Source organism: Apteryx mantelli, chromosome 2 (assembly GCF_036417845.1).
Source record: "Apteryx mantelli isolate bAptMan1 chromosome 2, bAptMan1.hap1, whole genome shotgun sequence".
Taxonomy (NCBI): Eukaryota; Metazoa; Chordata; class Aves; order Apterygiformes; family Apterygidae; genus Apteryx; species Apteryx mantelli.
Window position 1 is genome coordinate 46,460,169 of NC_089979.1, and position 19,672 is coordinate 46,479,840.

Below are 19,672 nucleotides of genomic sequence, written 5' to 3' on the forward strand. Positions count from 1 at the left end.
CACTGCGCAGGGGAACAACCTGCGCAAGGCAGTGGCAGAGCAAATAAGCAAAGCCAGATCCAGGCTGACTCTGGGCCAAATTACTAGGGTTTTGTTGCACCAGGTTCCTCAGGACGGCCCACAGCTGCTTTTCTCTCGGGAATAATCTTGTTCCTCTGCTATCTGAACAACGGAGAACCTCTCCACTTCACTAGGCAAAGTGAACTGTCACAGAGAAGACCCAAATAGCTTGAGCCCAAAACTAAAGATTTGTCTCAATGCCAGAGAAAAGAAAACAGAGGCAACCCCAGCTGAGGAGTTTGAAGAGCGCTTCCGAGGCACTGTTAGGGTAGTCACCAGGCTTGCTATTAAACAGGGCAAGATTTGGGTAGTGTCTGACTTGCATTTTCATGGCTTTCCCTGTTCCTGCTGTTACTCAGAACTTCTACCAGCAACTTTGCATTTGAGGAGTGTTATGCCCCAAACCTATCGAATCGAAGGTAGTTTTAAAAGGGGCAAAATTCAGCTCAAAATCACCATATTTTTCAATGCTACCTTTTCTCCTAGGAACCAAATGCAGCCTCCAAAGCACCCCTGTTACTGATCTCTAACTATATTTCAAGCTTTTTAAAAGTAAAAGGCAACACAAAATTTAGAAAAATATCCATGGGACAATCTGTATAAAGTTGCCATATCCCTATACTACCAAACGGAAAACCAAAGCTCTCCAATTATTAATTACAGGGTTTTTTGTTTGTTTCCTTACCTGCATGCACAGAAGCAGAGCCCTGCGAGGTGGCATTTTTGGTTGTTGCTTGGTTACGCACAGAGGACGTGGCACCTCACAACAGGTCGCGTGCCCCTGCTCAAGTGACACCAGCCGAAACGGTGTGGATCCTTCTCTCTCTCGTGTGCACACCATATTAATTATGCCCACTGGCAGGGCCAAATGCACGTCCCCCCCCCACACCCCAGGGCTCGTGGCCAGCTCAGGGAAGGCAGGTGCCTGGCTTTGGGATACGCAAGCGGCCCTGAAGCTCTTCGCGATGGAGCTGGAAGCACCCTTGGCAGGGAGCCCCCTCCTGGGAGCTGCCTCCAGCCCTGTCACTAGTGGGAATTTGAAACGAAAGCCTTGGCTGAGCCAAAGGTATCTGAAGAGAAACGAATCACTATGTTTCCTAGAGCAAATCAAATAATCCTGCCCATACGGTGCTCTCGGTCGCCCTAGCGCAGCTTTCGGCCCCGTGAGTCTCGCCTGTCGCCATTCCTGCTCCCCCTGCTCTTAGGTGCAGAGCATCCATTTCTTCTGACACGGAGCCTGAATGTGTCTCTGGGACTGCGGGAAAGTATGCCAGTAATTTGTATTAATACTGAAATACCCTTTCCATCTTGTTCTGGTGAAAGGATATAGCCCTTACAAAGAAACACACTTAAACAATGCAAAATACACAACTCCACCACCACCCCCCACCAAGGAAACCTCAGAAAAAGGTAAGGATATGAAGACCGCAGTAAAAACACATAAATGCATGCATACTGTTCAGTGCTCATTCCAAAAACAACAGCAACAAACAAACAGATTCAATTACTGAGCCAGACACTAACCCAATTCAACAGGATGGGTACATATGTTATAACAAGATGCTCTGGAGCTTCAGCCTGAACACATTTACATGAAGAAATCATGTTATGCAAATCCCTTTTCCACAAGTGATGGCCATACAAGAGAACAGGAAGAGTAGTGTACAGAGATTCATGATGCATGTCAGATGGGCAATTTAAGGCAAATCATACTATTCAGTTATACAAGACATAAAACCTGGGGAAAAAGTATGTAGCTTCAAAATCATAAATAATTTATAAATAACGCAGCCATCTCATGAACTATCCAAACAGATAACTCCCATTTTTTCCTGCTATTTTTCTCCACTTTCACAAATCAGAGAAGCTGATTTTGGAAGCAGTTTTTGAAGACAGATATCTACCAAGAATGAGCAAGTTTTTGGCAAGGATGGACTTACACAATGAAGTTAGTTACAGGCTTGCAGACAGGACTGCACGAGCAGACTGCAATGCCCACCCAGGCGGGAGGAAAGGAGAAAAAGTCAAAAGACCTGAGCTGGGGCATGCTGAGCAGAGACACTGTTTACCAGGAATCTCTGACCTTCCTCTGAGTATCACCACCAGTCTGTTCAAAATCACTGCTTTCTTTCTGCCAAAGATTTGGGGTTTTTTTTAAATGAAATCCAGAAATGGAAGGGCTCAGATTCATAAACACAGCTGCAGCATCCATGCAGGCTGCAACCTTTCTGTCAGCATCAGCGGCTCTTCAGAGCGCTGGGGGTACGCTCTGTGCTTCGAGGTGACACTCTGGTTTTAAATCTGCCAGTTTCTTTCACCACTTCTGGTTTTGTACCTCAGCAGTCTGACACCATCTCGTCTTCGTTACTCAAAAAAACCCACCTGCCTAAATTCCCCCGCAATGAAAAATTAAACTAACTTTTCACTTTTCTAATGTCCTCTAAGCTGCCTGGTGATCCAGCAGGCCACCAGTGCTTTCACAGGTATCCACCTTTTGAAATATATACATTCTTCCTTTATTTTTATGTTGCAGACTCTTTGCTCTTCCAAGTCCTTTTCAGGGTTTCATGTTCACTTGGTATTTGATTCAGCACAGCCTGGCTGTTTTCCGTTGGATTCATTAGGGGCAGATATCCATATGGATATCAAGGATGTCTTCATAGTCTGAATAACTTTTAACATTTGTGCTTTCAGCAGACCACTATTTCCGCCTGCTTATATACAGATGCTGGTGACTTGCATGACTTTTACAACGTGTTGAAGTAGCTTCCCATGCTGAGTTCGAGGATATTAATTTTCTCACTTCTGACTTTATCCTATTTTTAATTGTTACTCATGTGTGGGAAAGGTAATTTAGCATCTAAAAAACTCTAAAAGTTAAAAGAAAGATATGTACACATTGTAATTCAGACCTTTTCTGAAACTGAAGAATTTCAGAATCCTTCAGTCTAAGTATGCATTTTTCATTGTACAGCAAATAGTTAAGTTTTCCTAAAGGTAACATGAGTGTAATTCTTGAATTTATTGCTTATGTCACATGTACAGTATAAGACAAATAAAATACACAACAGAAGAATAAATCTGTTTTATTTTCCAATTAGCTTTGGATATTACCATCACTGCTTCTTATCAATTAGCTGTCATTAAAGTATTAAAATATCAAAATACATCTTCTCAGTTGTAGGAGTTTAGCATTTTTCTGATGAGCAAAACAGAAAAAATAACATCTTATATAGAAAAGAATAAATATAGCACCAAATGCCATTTTATACCTGTAATCACCTTTCTGCACAGAGCGGCTTGTACGCATAATCCCTTTGAAACCACAACAGCATATGAACATGTAAATTCCAAAGTATTACGAAATCTACATTTTCAGTCCTCATGGAAATCTTTTCAATAGCTATTGTTCCTGTACACTTTGGCCTGTCAACCTTTGCAGTGTTTTGTTTAAGAATGAGGTTTATTTCTTAACCTTCCTAAGCATTTTTAAAAAGAATTAAAGTTCCATAAGAACTTCAATCCTGCTAAGCATTTTTTCTTCCCACAACACAGACTCTATGTACCAAAACCAGAGAACAAAATCTGTTTTCCATAGGAAAGAATATCTGTCTCTCCTTTGGTTAAACTTGTTCTTACCCAAGTCTACATCCACTCACCAGTTCTGATCTCCAAAAAAGACATTTCTACCCATTTTGCAACTCGCCAAGTTCTGATCCACTCTATCATTTATGCAGCTGTTTCTTTTCTGAAGTCTCTGATACTGAAATATACCCAGAATTTAAACGGTATCTAAGCTCTGGTGCACGTCTTTACTTTGGGGACAACCTGTGTAAAGGCTTAGATTTCATTCTGTTTTAACATGGCAACTCTCCTCCTTCACTAAAATCAAATGACTTGTATAAAGACAGGTCTCCTCTCACCTCGAGAAGTTTTTTCCTTGATCTGCAAGGCCTCCTACAATCTCTGAGGATCACATTAGAGCAACAGCACTCACACAGAGAAGAGAGCACCAATGTATCTAAGATCAATGTCTTTGCAAATTTTAAAAATCATGAATAGGGAATAAATTAATATGAAAAATGCTTCAGTCTTTATTCTGCAAATGGAGAGTCAGGGGAAAAAATAAATTGGTCATCATTAGTCAAAGGATAACTCTACTGTTTCTGCCCTACGACAAAGATTAAAGCTATGTCTGTAATTAATGCAAAATTAGCTTGCAAAACAAAATGAGAAAGCTAAGGTCACTGATAACAGCTACGTTGCTCCCGCTTGCATATAAAGCAGCGCATTTTGTATGTGCTGTTTCCAGACTGCTGTTAGCTTTGTCAGAACGAAGAAACAAACACAGTGGCACACCTTTGTGTTTTACAACAAAAACGCTCTTTGTAGGTTTGTGTTAATCACAGTCTCCTGCCTTGAATCTTGGATATGATCCTGCGCAAGGCCTATTAGCGAGACAGCTAAGCTCACCAGCTAGTTTGTTATTCCATGGAGACAAATGTGACATAATGCTAGCTACAAATGCTTCAAAATCAGCTAGTAAGAACTGGGCTTCAAAGAAAAGGAAACACTTAGAAAAAGCAATACAAGAGACTTGCAAAATAAACATCATTTGTCCAGCACCTGCAGACCCAAACACTCTGCTAAGAAGGGGATTTTTACACGTTTCATATACGTGGTCATAACAGAGGTGAAATAACTGCCCTTTTGTATCCATCCCATAGGAATCAGATGAAATGACAGACATTGCTTCCCTGCTGAATAAACCAATCAAAATATAGGTATTTACCCTTTTAAACACTGAAGGTGAGAAAGTTTTGCTGAACTGCAAAATAGACACAAGATACCAGAAATATGCTGATGTCCTTTTCTGGGTGAGAATGGAGAATCTTTTTCAAAGTTTCTGAAGCGTAAGCTAGAGACCAGGCTTTTGTAAAATGAGTCCGTCTACACAGAACAGGACAAAGAGCAAGCATCCAGCAAAGCTGCTTAATAATAAAGTTGGTCGGGTCTGTCCTCCCCCCTTGTTTAAATTTTGGATGTGGGATAATTTCTAGCTACTACCCGTAACACAACTAAAAGCTGTCACATGAGCGCAGCATTGATCAACAGGGGCCAACTGCATGTAAAACTGGTTCACCAGAAGCTAGACTCTTCTGTCAGAATACAAATTGCCTGTACTCCTAAATCCTGTGTTAAGACATCAGCTACATCCTCCTGCAAGCCCTGCTATCCAATCTGCACCGTGTCAGCATCCCCCAATTGAACGTTCGGTACACACCAACCCGTCAGACTTAGCTTCTGTAGCATAACCAGTTACTGCATCGAACACCCATGCTGCCAGTGCAGAGGGACAAAAATCCATTAAAGAGGACCATGGAGAAGAGTAAGAAAAAGGCAAGTTTAAGTCTGCAGTTCCCGCCTTCAAGTCAGAAGACTCCCCTACTTTTAAAATGAAACTCCAGCTGCAGAGACAGAAAGAAGCACCACACTTCTCCCTTCCACATAAACCCTGCTCTTCAGCATACAAGTGAGTTAACAATTAACATTTTGGAAGAGCTTGCTCCTGTTTGCATAACATGGGGCTAATACAGACACACAGAGCAAGTACTAAAGTGTTAACACAGCCTGGTAGCTAGGTGTTAAAAAGGTATAATCAGCTCTGGTCATTTACATACAGCAATCTTCACATCTGTTTTTCTAAATTCAATGTTTCCAAGTGTCAGATACTGATGAACTGCAGGGAGCATGACTTTTACTAAATGATGGACACTAACATTTCAGAGCTACACCTCACAAAACTGATATCTAACTATCTACAGACAGCTTAAGCACACAAGCTCCTGAGGTTTTTGTATTCTTCTAGGCTCTAGTGAAAGGAAGCTTTTTCCATTTAAAGCTGTTGCTTTTTCTAAGCATCAGCGTAATTAAGTACACAAGTTAATATAGAAAATACTAGTGTTCCATGGAGCAGAGCATGCATCATGCTGTATGGAACACAGAAACTGCAGAGTCTTAGGAATTCTTATTCCTAGGGAATCACAGCACTGCAAAACATAATTTCTGCCTAGTTCAGAAAACCAAATGAAAGTAAGTTTTCAGAAACTGTTGATAACCCTATTTCCTGAACAAAATATTTTTTCTTGACTGCTGACCAAACGTGACAACTCTTTGCTAATGTTACCACTGTCCAAAAACAACATATTAGTAATTCATGCAGCCGGGAGAAGCAAAGCACTGACAAAAAACAACCAAAGGTCCCCAGAGCCGGCCGGGTTCCCAGACAGCCAAATTGGAGGTCCCAAACCCCAGGGCTTCCAGCTCCTCGGGCTGCCTCGCTTCTGCACAGGGCCAAAGCCCACCCAGACTAATGCCTCCAAGCTGCCAGGGCTCTGCTCGCCGCGGCCAAGAGGATGAAAGCCACGAGTCACCCGTCTGCAAAAGCTCTCCAGGGAGGCGTCCCGCCGCGCGCCAGTCCCAGGGCTGCCGAGCTCCTTCGGCACGCCACCTGACCCTACCTGATACCATTGATTTTAACGTGTCTAGCAAGGACCTACTGCGCCGCTTCATTTGTAGATGAGCATACTCCACCTGAGCCCTGACTAAATGGTAAGCAAATAAACACTTAATTATTGGCTATTTGCCCACTTTGCTGAGTAAATAACAGCTAACTTCCTCATCAAAACTACCTCCCAGTTTGGGAGGAGACCATTCCTCTGCTTCTGGGCAAGTGTGCTTTCTCCAACGCTTCTCTAGGACTACTTTTCCCAAACCTGCTCAGGAAGGTTATAACCGAATCAGCCAACAGCAGACACCCACCAGTTCGGAGCAACGGGTCAGAAACACACTGTAACCCACTCAAGTGACCAGGCACAGCCACCACTTATTTCCCCATAATTTATCTGACTGCTAACACTGAACAACTCCTGCTGTATGTGCTTTTCAGAAATGAGATGGACTTGTTAAACAGAATTAAAGATGGAGCCACAACTGACTAATAAGGGTTTCAGGGGTCACTCCCATAAATTAAAAGGCACAATTGACAATGAAATGCAAATCAAGAGTAGGAAATTAAATCTTCTTGTTACGAATGGAAAGAACTGAAAGATTAATTCTTGCTTTCACCTCAGTCAATGAAATTGACCACAACAACACTTTGAAAGAGTTGACAGACCGTCTACCGAGATACCCTGGAAAACTGAACTGTTTTATCATACCTCTACATAATTAAACTAAAAAACATTTTCCAATACATTGATACATTTCATGGATTAAATTGCTGTGAATATTTCTTTTCCAAACTGACTATGCTTGGCAACACTTAAAGGTTATTATAGGTATGCATCCCATTTGACAACCGAAGACATCATAGATTAAAAAAAAGATAAAAAAGAAAGAAAATCACATCACAAGAACCAAACTGCATTAAAAGATAACTGTTAAAGTACAGATTCATTATAGGTGGTCTAGATGCAACTATTTACCTAAGGTCCACATGCATAATGCCACATGTTAGTACTCCCTTGAGCGATGAATTAATCTACGCAAAGAGCTCTGTGACAAGTCACATCATGAGAGTCAAGAAATGGTGGTCACTGTACCAGCTAACAAATGACACTACAGTGAAAAAACAAATCAGAAAATGCTCTTATGCTTCCCACTTAACCGTGAATGTGAGGGATTTATTTTACTAATCCATGGCTGGCAGTGTCTGGGCTATTTGGAGCTGAAGAGAAACAGAGAAATAACCAATTTTCAGATAGCCTCCAGCTACATAAAGGTAGGAAAGAAGAGCGCTTTTGTTGCTGCTGAACTGATGATTACAACACAGCCAATATTAGGCCAAAGCTATTTTCTGAAAAGGCTAAATTAGTCCAAGGTAATAGTTCCAAATCGGTACACGTCACAAATGGCTTACTCCTGTAACTAGGGCAGCCAATTAAGATGGCTAAGATAGTGACAAAACATACCTTTTTGTGGTACGCTCCTTTGTAGTTTATTTTGCCTGTCTGATTACAGTGTTACATCCCCAAGTGAATGGCGTGAGGGGCAGGGGGAAGGCACCGCACAAGCAATCTTGCCTAACCAAATATGAGCTCATCCTGACTGTTTAAGCATTGGGTCACAGTTCTAGGGAAGAAAAAAAAAAAAGTCTTTTCTTACAAAATGAGGCAATAGTTTGACAGTGCCTCAATGTGTGAGATAGAATTTACATATCCAGTTTCACCTTTGTATATTTTCCTCTTCTTTTTCCTTAGGCAAGCAAATCTATAAAGCCTCTCATCTAATGTGTTATATTAATAAATGATGAAGCTACAAACAACAGAGCCCCAACCTTTCATGATGTGTGCTCAATTATTTTGCATTTAACAAGAATAAAGGAAAATGAAATTAATTTAATCTCTGTAATTGCCAAATTAAATGACACAATATTGCCTATTATAACAGATCAAAACAATACATTTACGTTTACCAAATTGTATTAAAGAGTGTACTTTTTCTCTGAAGAGCTTTTTGCGATGTATTAGTTTCCTCCTTGGAAAAGTACATACAAAATGCTGCAGCAGAAGGCACATGGACCATGTTTCTGTCCACAACTAGGTTCCGGATTGGAGCTACTTTTAAGCTAAGTCTGATGGCAATGTTTCAAAAGAAAGTGAAATTATACTCTAGGAATATGCTTGATTAATATTTTTGAATAAAGTATGTGCGGAAATTTGGGTTTTCTTGTACTATGCATATCCCAGTAGTCTGAATGTTGGTCCATCCACTTTACTAGAAGGAAAAGCAGTTGTTACTTATTAAGGGCAGAAACCTTTGCAGGCAGTTAATTCGCTAAGACACACCTTCCTGCGCAGCACTCCCTCGCAAATCAGTGCCCCTCTTCCACTGCTCTTCCTAAATCCCGCTCCCACTGCACATCTCGCATCCCCAAACTGGGACCCTAACCTCAGGCTGACTGATTTCCCCCCTCACCGTCACACAGTCCCTGGAATAGGACTTCAGGTCACCTTTCTCCGTGTACCTCTTCCCGTTTGAAATCATCTTGCTTGGACATGAGTAACCAGGACTGTAAGCAGCAGCCTAGATATGGTTTCTCGGCAGCCTCGCACAACCGTGCCGGTCCTTTTGTTCATCTTTGGAAATAGCTTGCCTGAAGCAACCTAAGATTTTCCTTTGCCATTTTTCACGGCCACACCCCAGCAGTGGCTCACAGCCATGTGACAACAAGCATATCCAGGTCTTTCTCTTCTTCAGTCACTTCCAAACCATGCGCCTCTAATCCCTTCGGCTTCAGCTATAAAATTCCCATTGATTGATAATGGATTTTCCACTGATGTAAAATCAGGCACTCTGGCTACACCAGTATGAATTAACAGAAGAGAACTCTGCTAATCCTTTATAAGCAAGCTTAATCTTTTGGTTTATAGAGGAAGGAACGAAGGCTTTCTCCAACATCAGGCAGAATGTGACTATTATTTCAAAAGATTTTCTCCTTTTTTTTTTTTGGATCAAAACTAGTATTTTTTGAATGACACAAATCCAGATGACTCAATAGATGGACATTTCTGCCAAATGAAAGTGGAAGAGTTCAAGCTATGAAGCCTGAAGCTGAAAGCTGGGATCAGCACATTGGGACTCACGTTTACTCCATACTAACCACTGTCACCTGGAAACAGTAGGCTGACAAAGCCTTTATAGCATTTGCCTTTCAATTAAGTAAGAGTAACATCTGAAACCTCACATTAAAATAGCTGTAAGATTTGTTAGGGTTCTCCCTTAATGATGTGATTTGAACATTTCCCATACTTTAGCAATAGTTAGGGCTATTAAACTAGAAGCAAGTATTAGCACCTCACAAGACCGTTACTTAAATTGGCAAATAATTCTGAAGTCATCAAAAAGATGAACTTCTTTTGTTACATTAAAAATTTTTCCTTTAAAATGAGATCTTGCTATATTGAATCAGATCCACTTTATTAGGTCCGTGGGTAGCATAATGGCTTTTTTCTCCCAAGAAAGGAAATTCATCATTATGCTTCAATGTCTGGTAAATAGGAGCCCAATCATGCAAAGACTTACTCAAATGAGAAATCACTACTCATGAAGACTTGCTCCACTGCGTCAACAGTCTAAGAAAGGATACTTAACAGCAGTAAAATTTTGAAGGATCAAGCCCAAATATCACAGTTGTAATTGGTACTGCACGTCAAATAACCCTTAATCTGACATACTATACTGCAGTGCACTAGGTGCAGGCATTTCATTGATTTAGTAATTCATCATGAGCACCGCTTCTGCAACAGGAAGAAAAGAAGTCTTCAACACAGCAGCTAAGTGGTTCCCTCTAAAACACTGAAATGCCACCTTTCTCCATAGGACAACAAAATGTTTATCTTTTGTCATGCATTTCACTTCCACTGTTTAGCTGGGTGACCTTCTGCAAAGAGCACTGGAGGCTGACTTACACCTTCATTAAAGCAGAGCCCCTGTCCTCCTGCGCACCTACAAGAACAATGAGCGCGAGAGGGAAGAGGTGAGCGTTCCAAGAAGTAATGAAGAGATTTTGTTTCCGTGGGTTATCAATTATTTATGAGTAAATCCCCAGATGAACACGTCCAAAGCTGAACGGTTTTTAATACATTTCACTTCCGTACACATGGCACAATACACTAGACACTAGCTAAATTGGATGTCTGACTTTTCGTGGTGTCAAATAGTGAGTTGAATGTGGATGTTAGTAAATCACGATCATGCTTTTAAAGTACAGTATTCTGCCGGATTAAAAGCTATTTCACAAAATTATTTTAACACTCAAAGAAATCAGTCTTTATGATCTCAGCAAAGAAAAAGCTCATACTGTAGAATTTCTGTAATTATGCTAACATAGTTGTCTAAATATTTTAATTTTCAAAATAGTCTAAACATATTGTATCACCCTGCTTTGAATGAATTTTCTGAACATTTCTTATTAAAACCCCACCAAGTTATGTATTTTTTTCTCCAAAACAAAGAGTTTATGCTTTTCAAAACAAAATACTTACATATTCTTCTATCTTTTAAATGAACAATACTTGTCTTTAAAGCACAATTTTTTTTAAATTGTACTTTTAAAGAGAACATCCAAAGAGCCTTTTTGTGATATGGGAATTATAAACCTTACATGGTGGGTTTCTTCATGAAGCAGGGACAAGGAAACCAGACAGTTCCATTTGTTAAGTATCCTTACCACAATAAGTTACTGATTTATTTTTAAAAAATGCTGTAATTGAAAATAGTGATATGGGAAGTCTAGGAATGAAAACCAAATCCACTATAACGCAGCAAGCTTTCAGATTTGCAGAACTGCTCCTTGAATTCCTCTCTCCCAAAACACAATTTCCAACCAACAAGATCCTGCCAAAAGCAACGACGCTGCCATAGTCACACGCCGAGGACTGCGTCCACAGCAGCTGTTAGGACGGTCCTGAGGCCACCTTTCAGATTTAACCACTCTATGAACCTTCAGACAAGGCTTCGGGCAGAGCCAGGACATACCCTCCAGAACAAGCCTCCCAGGAGCGGTAGCGCGCTGCCAGGCAACCACAGGCCCTGCAGAGGCTGCCAAGAGGCATCGAGGTAGATGGGAGGTAGACAGGAGGGCGGTCATTTTGTGCTCCTACGTGCTCTCTTCAAGCAGCTTGCATTCAGCAAAAAGTCTCTGAATTAGGCTGCTCTGGAGGAGGAAGCCCACAGGAAACTCTGTTGGTCCCCCTGCCTCTTGAAGCATCTTTCACAAGCTTCCTTCCACAGGGGTGAGGTCGGGGACAGGCGCATCAAGCAATGCATGTTAAACCACATGGGGAACAAGGACGTTCTGCGTTTTTCACAAAGCAATTGCAGGAGACGAGTCAGCTCATTCGTGTGCTCTCTGCCCCCTCCTGCTCCCACTGGCACTCACCTCAACACACCCAGGACCAGCAGGGTACACTCCATTCCCATTGTATCCTGAAAAGATTAAACTTTCCCAATACAGAAAAAAAAGCCACTTAGAAATCCATTTCAGATTTGTTTGCAGTCCTTGAGAGGGTTTGCTATGTACTCAGATGAAAGGAACACATAAAGTACATCTACATTTACTTCACTACAGCGGGGCTCTTGAAGTTAGATGAAAAGATTTATTCTGGCCAAGCTAGTTTATTTATCAATATTAGCTAAGTTATATTTTCAAAGAGTCATTCTCATCACATTTACATGAAAGCAACAGGGATTTTTTTTTTCTTCTCTTTTTAAGAGGTTTGTATCATGTTCTAAGAACTGTAAAAGGCCAAGAGAAATTTATGTGAGAATTATGAAATCAGTGATCAGCACAGAACAATTCCTACCAATTCCAGTTATTTACGGGGGGGAGAGGAGAGGACTTTCCCACTTGGAGTAATTCCTTCTCACCCTGCAGACCCAAACAGCCACAAACTGAAAGTGGACGATCAAATCAATCACCATGCAGCTAACCTAGGTACTGAAGACTGGCAAACTTCTTATCCAGGAACACAGAAAGTTAAAAGTGAATCACACCTGAAGCACAAGAGTTTAAGCAAATGTAGTCTCCAAACGTTTTATCGTCACTTGGACGAGAACAAATTTTTTTTTCCCCCCACAGGTTGTGTTGAAGAAGATCTCATCATTACTGCTAACAAAGCATTCAGAAATAGAGTATAACCAACACACTACTTGCTGACCAACCCTGGCTGTACAAGTCCTAGTTATCTCTGACAACAACCCAAATATGACTTGGTTCTTGCCTGCCTCCAATATAAAAATTTTCTCAAGTTATGTAAATATTTAAGTGGCATTTATGGACAGTATCTTTCCTTATGAGTTTATCCTTTCCACAGAACACTTCTAGAGTGATTAACAAAGCTGATCTTTATCCTTCACACTGTCTGTTCATTCATCCTTTCTAAAATGAATACTGCTTCCATATGACCCAAGAGGGCTGTAACAAGGCACTATTTATCTGTCCTAATAATCTACCATCATTATTTTAATTAAAAGTTAGTTACCTCACATACAATGAGGTGAAGAAATAGTGCCTTTCACTCATTTGCACCTGAGGAACATGCCTGGGGCCCCCTTGCAGGAGCTCCTGCCCACCACTCGCAGCTACCAGCCCTGCAGTACAGCTCCCTGCCGGCAGCTTCGCCGGTGCAGCTACACAGGGCTGCCTGCAGCTGCAGCCTGAAACAGGCCATGCTAAGCCCACGCTCCCTCCAAAAGCAGGGCATTATTTGCTCTTAAATCTGGCTCGTTTCACTGGTCCTGTTTACAACGCTGTTCCCACAGTTACCTGGGTGAACTGTGGCACTGGAGCAAAAGCCAGCTTTGCCACTGAAGAAAAGCAGCGTGAAACTACACAGTGATTTGCAGCTTCTGGCCTTGAGTAAATCAGTTAAGATCTGTGGGTCCCTGCGTACTCTGGCTCATCAGCAGCGTATGCAATGCGGCACTGCCAGTGCAGCACACAGGGTTTTAAGGAGATGAGCGGCACGAGGAGTAGGTAAGCAGGACGTGGTGCTCCTGAGGGATCTTGAGAGCGGCCCTGGTACTGCACAGCAAATCCAAGCATGAGAGAGACAGGGATGGAGCGGAGGAGGACAGCAACTAAAGATACCTCAACTCCCTTGGGTAAGTTTGCACCTGACTCTTCATGCCTCACCTCCCTCATCTTTGCATAGCAGGATTTTACGTTTTTGTGAGGCTGCATGGATGCGCAGTGGTTTCAAAGTCTCAAATCTATTACTATCAGTATTACATAAGTGAGCGTGCATTGCTTGTCCTGCTCATGTTTTCAGCATGCATATATGTGATGTGTCAGCATAAGCAATATGTGATGACAGGAACATTTAGATGCACGCCATTTCTCCACATAAGGACCCTTGCTGACCTTCTTACTCCCCCCAGAGCAGAGGTTTGCAGGCTCACTATACACCATGAAGGCCTGCAGCCTGCAATCGATGGCACTGAAGAGAGCTCGTGCATCCCCGGGAGCGCGAGGACAGGCAGCGAGCAGCCGCCGCGGGCCGCCAGCAAGGCACATCCTCGCCATCGCCCAGTGCGAGGCCCCCACCAGCACTTGCCATTCACTCAGTGAATCCTCAGACTTGCAAGGGGGCTGTCTCGGCCCCAATCCTGTAGCCCAGAGGTGGGGGCAAGTCTCTGCAGGATCAGCACCATCACCCCACCTGGGCTCACTCGCGGCTACCACGCAGGCCGCTGGTCTCCGACAGGGGTTCAGGCCTGCCGAAGCTCGGCAGGGCGCTCCAAATCTGGGCTGCCACCGCCTGAGCAAAGCCCATGCGGGTTTTGATATTTGCTGCGTCCTCAGCACCTTGAAGCACAGACATCACTGTAGAAGGCTGGATAATGTTATTTGAATGATTTATTGTTTCAATTAAGTGTTAAACAATTCCTTCAAGTCTACTTGTTCTATTCATCTCACCATTCTTATGTTACATGTTGCAGTTACAAATGATACAGCATTGGAAGAGCAACTACTTTGGAAAAGCCCCTCCATTTTCTATCCCCTTACTGGAAGGAAAAAAAAACTGGGTCCTGTTCCAGCCACTGAAATCCCCAGGACTCCCCAGGAAAGAGGGTTCATTAACTGAATGCCACTGCACAGCCAGTTCAGAAAACTTAACTGCATTTCTTGTAGATCCCTCAGAATAGTGCCTCTTTTAAAACACAAGTTAGCTCCAGATTATTGAGCATTTCTTATTTGAAATCCAGTCATCGTTTTGTAATCAATATAACTTTAACAGTAGGATAAATTTGGAGCTGAAGTTATCTGGTAGCAGTGATCTCTATGCATGATTTAAAACACATTCAGATGCCTGGCAATGAGGTTTATGAGGAGCACTGTGCCTTAAAATGCGGTGGATTTCCTGTTTTTTCCCCTCCTCATTAAGTGACATTTCATAAAAGGAACTGAACAAAAGATACTTGAGATGGTTAAGTGTCATATCCCACAACCTTTACTCATATGAGCAATATAATTGCTGAATATTGATTATATGTTAATACAATCTTGTGTTGAAATGCTGCTGAAAGATGGAATTACGCTTGTATTCCAGGCCTGCAAGATGCTATTCATATTGTGCTTGGTAATTTTTTCAATGGGAGCAAAAGACACTCAGCCCTTATGGGAGATACTCCACAGGCAGCAGGATTTGGCCCTTGTTAAAGGAACTAACAACTAAACAATCACTTTTCCAGTAAGAGGAGGCAATTTTGCTATAATGAAGCTGTACACTTCACATATAGGTATACTTACCTGGACAGATTTTTTAAAAATGTAAAATAAAAAACTCTAGAATTTGTATTTTCTGCTTCTGTATTGTCTAAGAGAAAAAAATACAATAACAAAGTACTTCCATTTACATATTGGGAATCTTGAGCTCTGTTTGTTTCTGCAAATTCTCTTAACAGGCACTGCTCAAATCATAATTTAACTGCAACAGAGACAGATTTCAACAGGACTAAGGAGGATTAGCTTCTGGTTTCACACAGAACACCCTTATTTTGTTTGAAGTTTAATTTAATAAAATGAGATACTCTGGATAAAAGTTAATGAAGCAAGGCTGCTGTGAAGGGGAAAAATCTTTTCTGCCAAAATTTTGTCTTTGCTCTTTCTTTCTCTATTTTGCATTTGTTGCTTAATGGCTCGGTATTATTTCTAAGCCCATTCCTTTTACAAATGTATTCGATTCAAGTATTAAGCACCATAGATGATATATTACTCTGCTTAAAACCAAATCTCTGAGGGACAGATTAGAAATAAAGGTTGAAGAGCTCTATCATTCAAAGCATTATAGTTCAGACACCTATAAATCACTATGTTTGTTTATTTAGATAATTGGGTCCATTAGTGCACGTAACATTCAAGCTACACAACTTTTTGCTATAACTGTCTGACAGCTTTTTTTTTTTTTTTTAATCTTAGAAGCACTAAGAGAAATGAATGTTCCAAGGAGCACACACAGCAAATGATCTGTTAGGTCTAAATTGCGCTTGCAGCTCTCTTTGCAATGCTTTGAAAAACAGACCCTACTCCCCCCGGTGATCTCTTCCTCTTAAAGAGTTTCCAAGACTAAGAGCAGATGCCACGGTGAAACAAACTAGTGTCTGTCACAACGTAATAGGATTTGAATTAAAATATAGTTGGGGGCTCGACTTGAGGCAACAGAAGCCTGGAGACGCTGAGCTCCGAGGCTCCCGCGGCGGCGAGCGCGCACCAGCATTTGGGAGCGGGGCCGGATCCCTCCCCTTCCCTCCCCGCCCCGCACCGCGCTCTGCACCTGCGGCGGATTCCTCGGAAACTGCCGCCCAAAAGACCAAAAGGCCACCGGGCTGCGGGCTGCGCCCTCGCGGCCCCGGGGCGCCCCGCGGGTGCGCGCCCCGCCGCGCCGCGCCCTCGCAGCCCCGCAGCGCTCCGCGCCCGGCGGCAGGGACACACACACACGCGCACGCACGCACACACACCACCACACACCACAACAACACAACGCACACACACCGCGCCACCAACTTCGCGCACCGGCCCCAACTCACCGGGAAGCCCCCGGGCCTCGGCGGAAAGGCGCCGTCCGGGGATGCCGCCGCCGCCGCCGCCGCCGCCTGGCTGCGCGCCCTCCCGCGGAGCGCTGCCCGCAAGGGCCGGCGCGGCGAGGGAAGGAGGGAGCGAGGGAGGGAGGAGCAGCCGCAAGTTGCGGCGCTTCCCCCTTCCCCCCCCCGCCGCCGCCGCCGCCCCCTGCCCCCCCCTCCGCGCCGCGGGCGGGTCAGGGGGAGGCGGCGCGGCCCGCGGAGCGCGGCGCGGGCGGCAGCGCAGCGCCCTGCGCGGCACTGCGCATGTTCGTGGCCAGCCGGGCCGGGCCGGGCCGGGCGATGCTGCGCCGCGGGGGCCGCCGCGGCGCGGCGCAGCGCGGGCAGGGCCGGGCGAGGGGCGGGGGCCGCAGCGCAGCGCCCCGCGCAGCGCAGCGCAGCGCCTTTGTGGCGGGCTGCGCCCCCGGCGCGGCCGGCCCTGAGCAGGCGCGGGGAGGCGGGGGGCGCCCGCAGCTTCCCCCGGGGACGCGCTGGGGCGGGCGGGCGCGCAGCTGCCCCCCCGCCGCCCCCCGACGGCTCCGGGAGTATCTCACCGGCCCGGGCGCGCCCCGGCTGCCGCTGGCTCCCAGGCGACCCGCCGTCCCCGTCCGCGGCTTCTGCCTGCTGCCTGCACATGGGCTCCGCTCCCGGGCGCGCTGGGTTAGCTGCAGTGTGTTTCGGCAGCCAACCTGGAAAATGAGGAAAGAAGGAATCCAGTCTTCCTATTTTTTTTCTCCCTTTCTTTAATGAGCATGACTACTAAGGACAGATATTATGACAAAAGGGACCCCAGGATCGTTATTGGCGGCTTTTTAATGTTGTAACAAGGGCTTTAAGGGAAGAAGCAACCATATTTCACAGTATGTAGTATTTGAGTGAAAAGTACCATAAGAGCAGAGGCAGGAAAGGCTGCAAAGGCAAAATGCCTAACTTAGATCTCTGGGGATGTTTTTAGGGAAATTGCACAATTACTAGAAGTTTCCACCTGCATGCAAGGACTGACCTAACACCCAGTGAGTTTCTTATTAACTTTCCTGAGTGCAAATCCAAGCCCCGTGTTCCCTTTTACAGTAATGTGCATGTCACATATGTGACTGACTCAAGGTCTGAGCCTGAATCTGAATTTGATGCTTACAGAGTGAGGACTTACCTATGTAGGAAAGTGGTTTCTCTTTTGTTTTGTTTTTTTTTTTTAACCTGATACAGCACTCCCATCATCGTTCTCACTCCTACCTAATCTTTGGCAAGATTATAGCTCAGTTTATTGTTTCCATGCACATCCATCCAATGAATGCTCAGAGCTCATCCTTTCTTCCCATCATCTTTCAGCATTTCCAGCAGTTGGGTTCTTTTGTTGATTTGTTTGTTTTTTTTCTGAGCCTTCTTTGCTCACTAGGCAACATGGTCCATGTCTAATCTTGCAGCATCTAGCCCATCTCTGTTGTCAACAGAGGCTGCTGCAAAGAAATGCATATTATTCTATTATGTAGACTGTCAGCTCATATAATAGCCAGCTGATTATTGTCATTCTATCAATCTGGTGTAGTGTTTCTTCTCTGCTCCTTGCTGGCCACTATACTACCCAGCTCATTGTAGCTGGCCTAATGATGGCTTTTTAGACTTTGTTCTCTAGTTTCCTTTGCCTGTCCTTCTTGCGCAGAATTCCCATCAAATACTTCCATTAGTAACAAGCACTCTTTGTGAAACATTAACATCTGCATCCACATCCCACATGGTGACTCTGCAATGAACCCAAGTATCTGAATGACTTTAACTCTTTGCCATCCAAATATGTTGATTTCGTGCTGTTCTAGGCAATGAAGATTTGCACATAGCTAATCTTTAATCAGCTACTTCGTTAAACATTTTTGTTCTAATTCAGTCTTCCATCATGCCAGACCAGTGGGTCATTCCCAAACTCTGTTCAAGGATCGTGGAGGTCCCATGAAGCCCTGATTGGACATCATAGCCATTTTGTGCATTTGTAGTATTTTCAGTGTGACGTGTGATAGTAGTGATGCCTTGTGATTAGTAGGAAATTTTGGTGGCTAACAGTGAAGCATAGGTCCAGAATGCTTGGGAAACAATGTTCAAATACTTATGTCACTTCAGCTGTATCTTTTGGCACAGTGTGATGTCCTCAGCAAAAAGCAACTTTGCTCAAGCCTTCATAAGGGATGCATAAGACATGCCAGTATACTGAAACCAGTAGAAACTTTCCACTTCTGTAACCCACTGTGGGCATCCCCAGTCCTCCAGCTACTTAGTTTATTTGGATTTAATTAGTTTAAACCCCTTCCAGCAGCATACGCTAAATCAAAAACTAAATACTCGCTGTTGAACAAGAGTCCCTACATTAGGTATAAAAAGGGTATTATCGTATCAGTTTATATTCTCATCTTAACCTATACTCGTGTTCGGATGTAAACTAAGCCTAAGACATTTCCAAAGGCAAAGGGCAGCTCTCTTTTGCCTGTTCCTTCCCTTCTCTCCCGCCTCCCACCTCCCCTTTGCCCTCCAGCTCCAGCTCCCATTTGGTTTAATTTATCTTCCTCTGTATTCAGGAATAAAACAATTACATTTCTTTTTTAAACAACAATCAAGGAAAATGGTTTGCTCATTAAATAGTGTTTGTTTGCAGCACACAGGAAAATAGCAGGAAGGAAAGGAGAGGTGCAGAGGACGATGGAAAGGAGGCAGTTTTCCCAAAGGGGAAACATCAGCCATGGAGTCACAGCAGGTGTGTGGTGGGGCTGCGTCCGTGTGTCTGTGCGTGTAAGGCAATGATAGCTGGCAGATAGGAAGGGAAGAGGAACTGCATGGGCAAGAGGAAAAAATAAAGTCCTTCAAAAAGGCTAGCAGAAATTAGGCACTTTTAGACGTGATTAATTCTGCACTCCACAAAAGTAAAACTATTCCCTCTTGTCATTTCTCTGACAAGTGTTCCCAAAGGCCCCCGTCGCTGTAAGAGCTCCATTATATGAGGCAT

The 19,672-nt window shown here is 43.7% G+C and overlaps 1 protein-coding gene across 2 annotated transcripts in view; it reads right to left on the reverse strand.

Moving 5' to 3' along the window:
• PAG1 (phosphoprotein membrane anchor with glycosphingolipid microdomains 1) overlaps nt 1–16,813 on the reverse strand; it is a 120,949-nt gene extending 104,136 nt beyond the window's left edge. Inside the window, exon 1 of one of the 2 annotated variants that reach the window (XM_067290580.1) lies at nt 16,654–16,813. The gene's annotated coding sequence lies outside the window, so the exon portion shown is untranslated. The remainder of the gene's footprint in view (nt 1–16,653) is intronic. The other variant, XM_067290581.1, reaches the window with a different exon arrangement.
• Nucleotides 16,814–19,672: the final 2,859 nt, after the last annotated feature.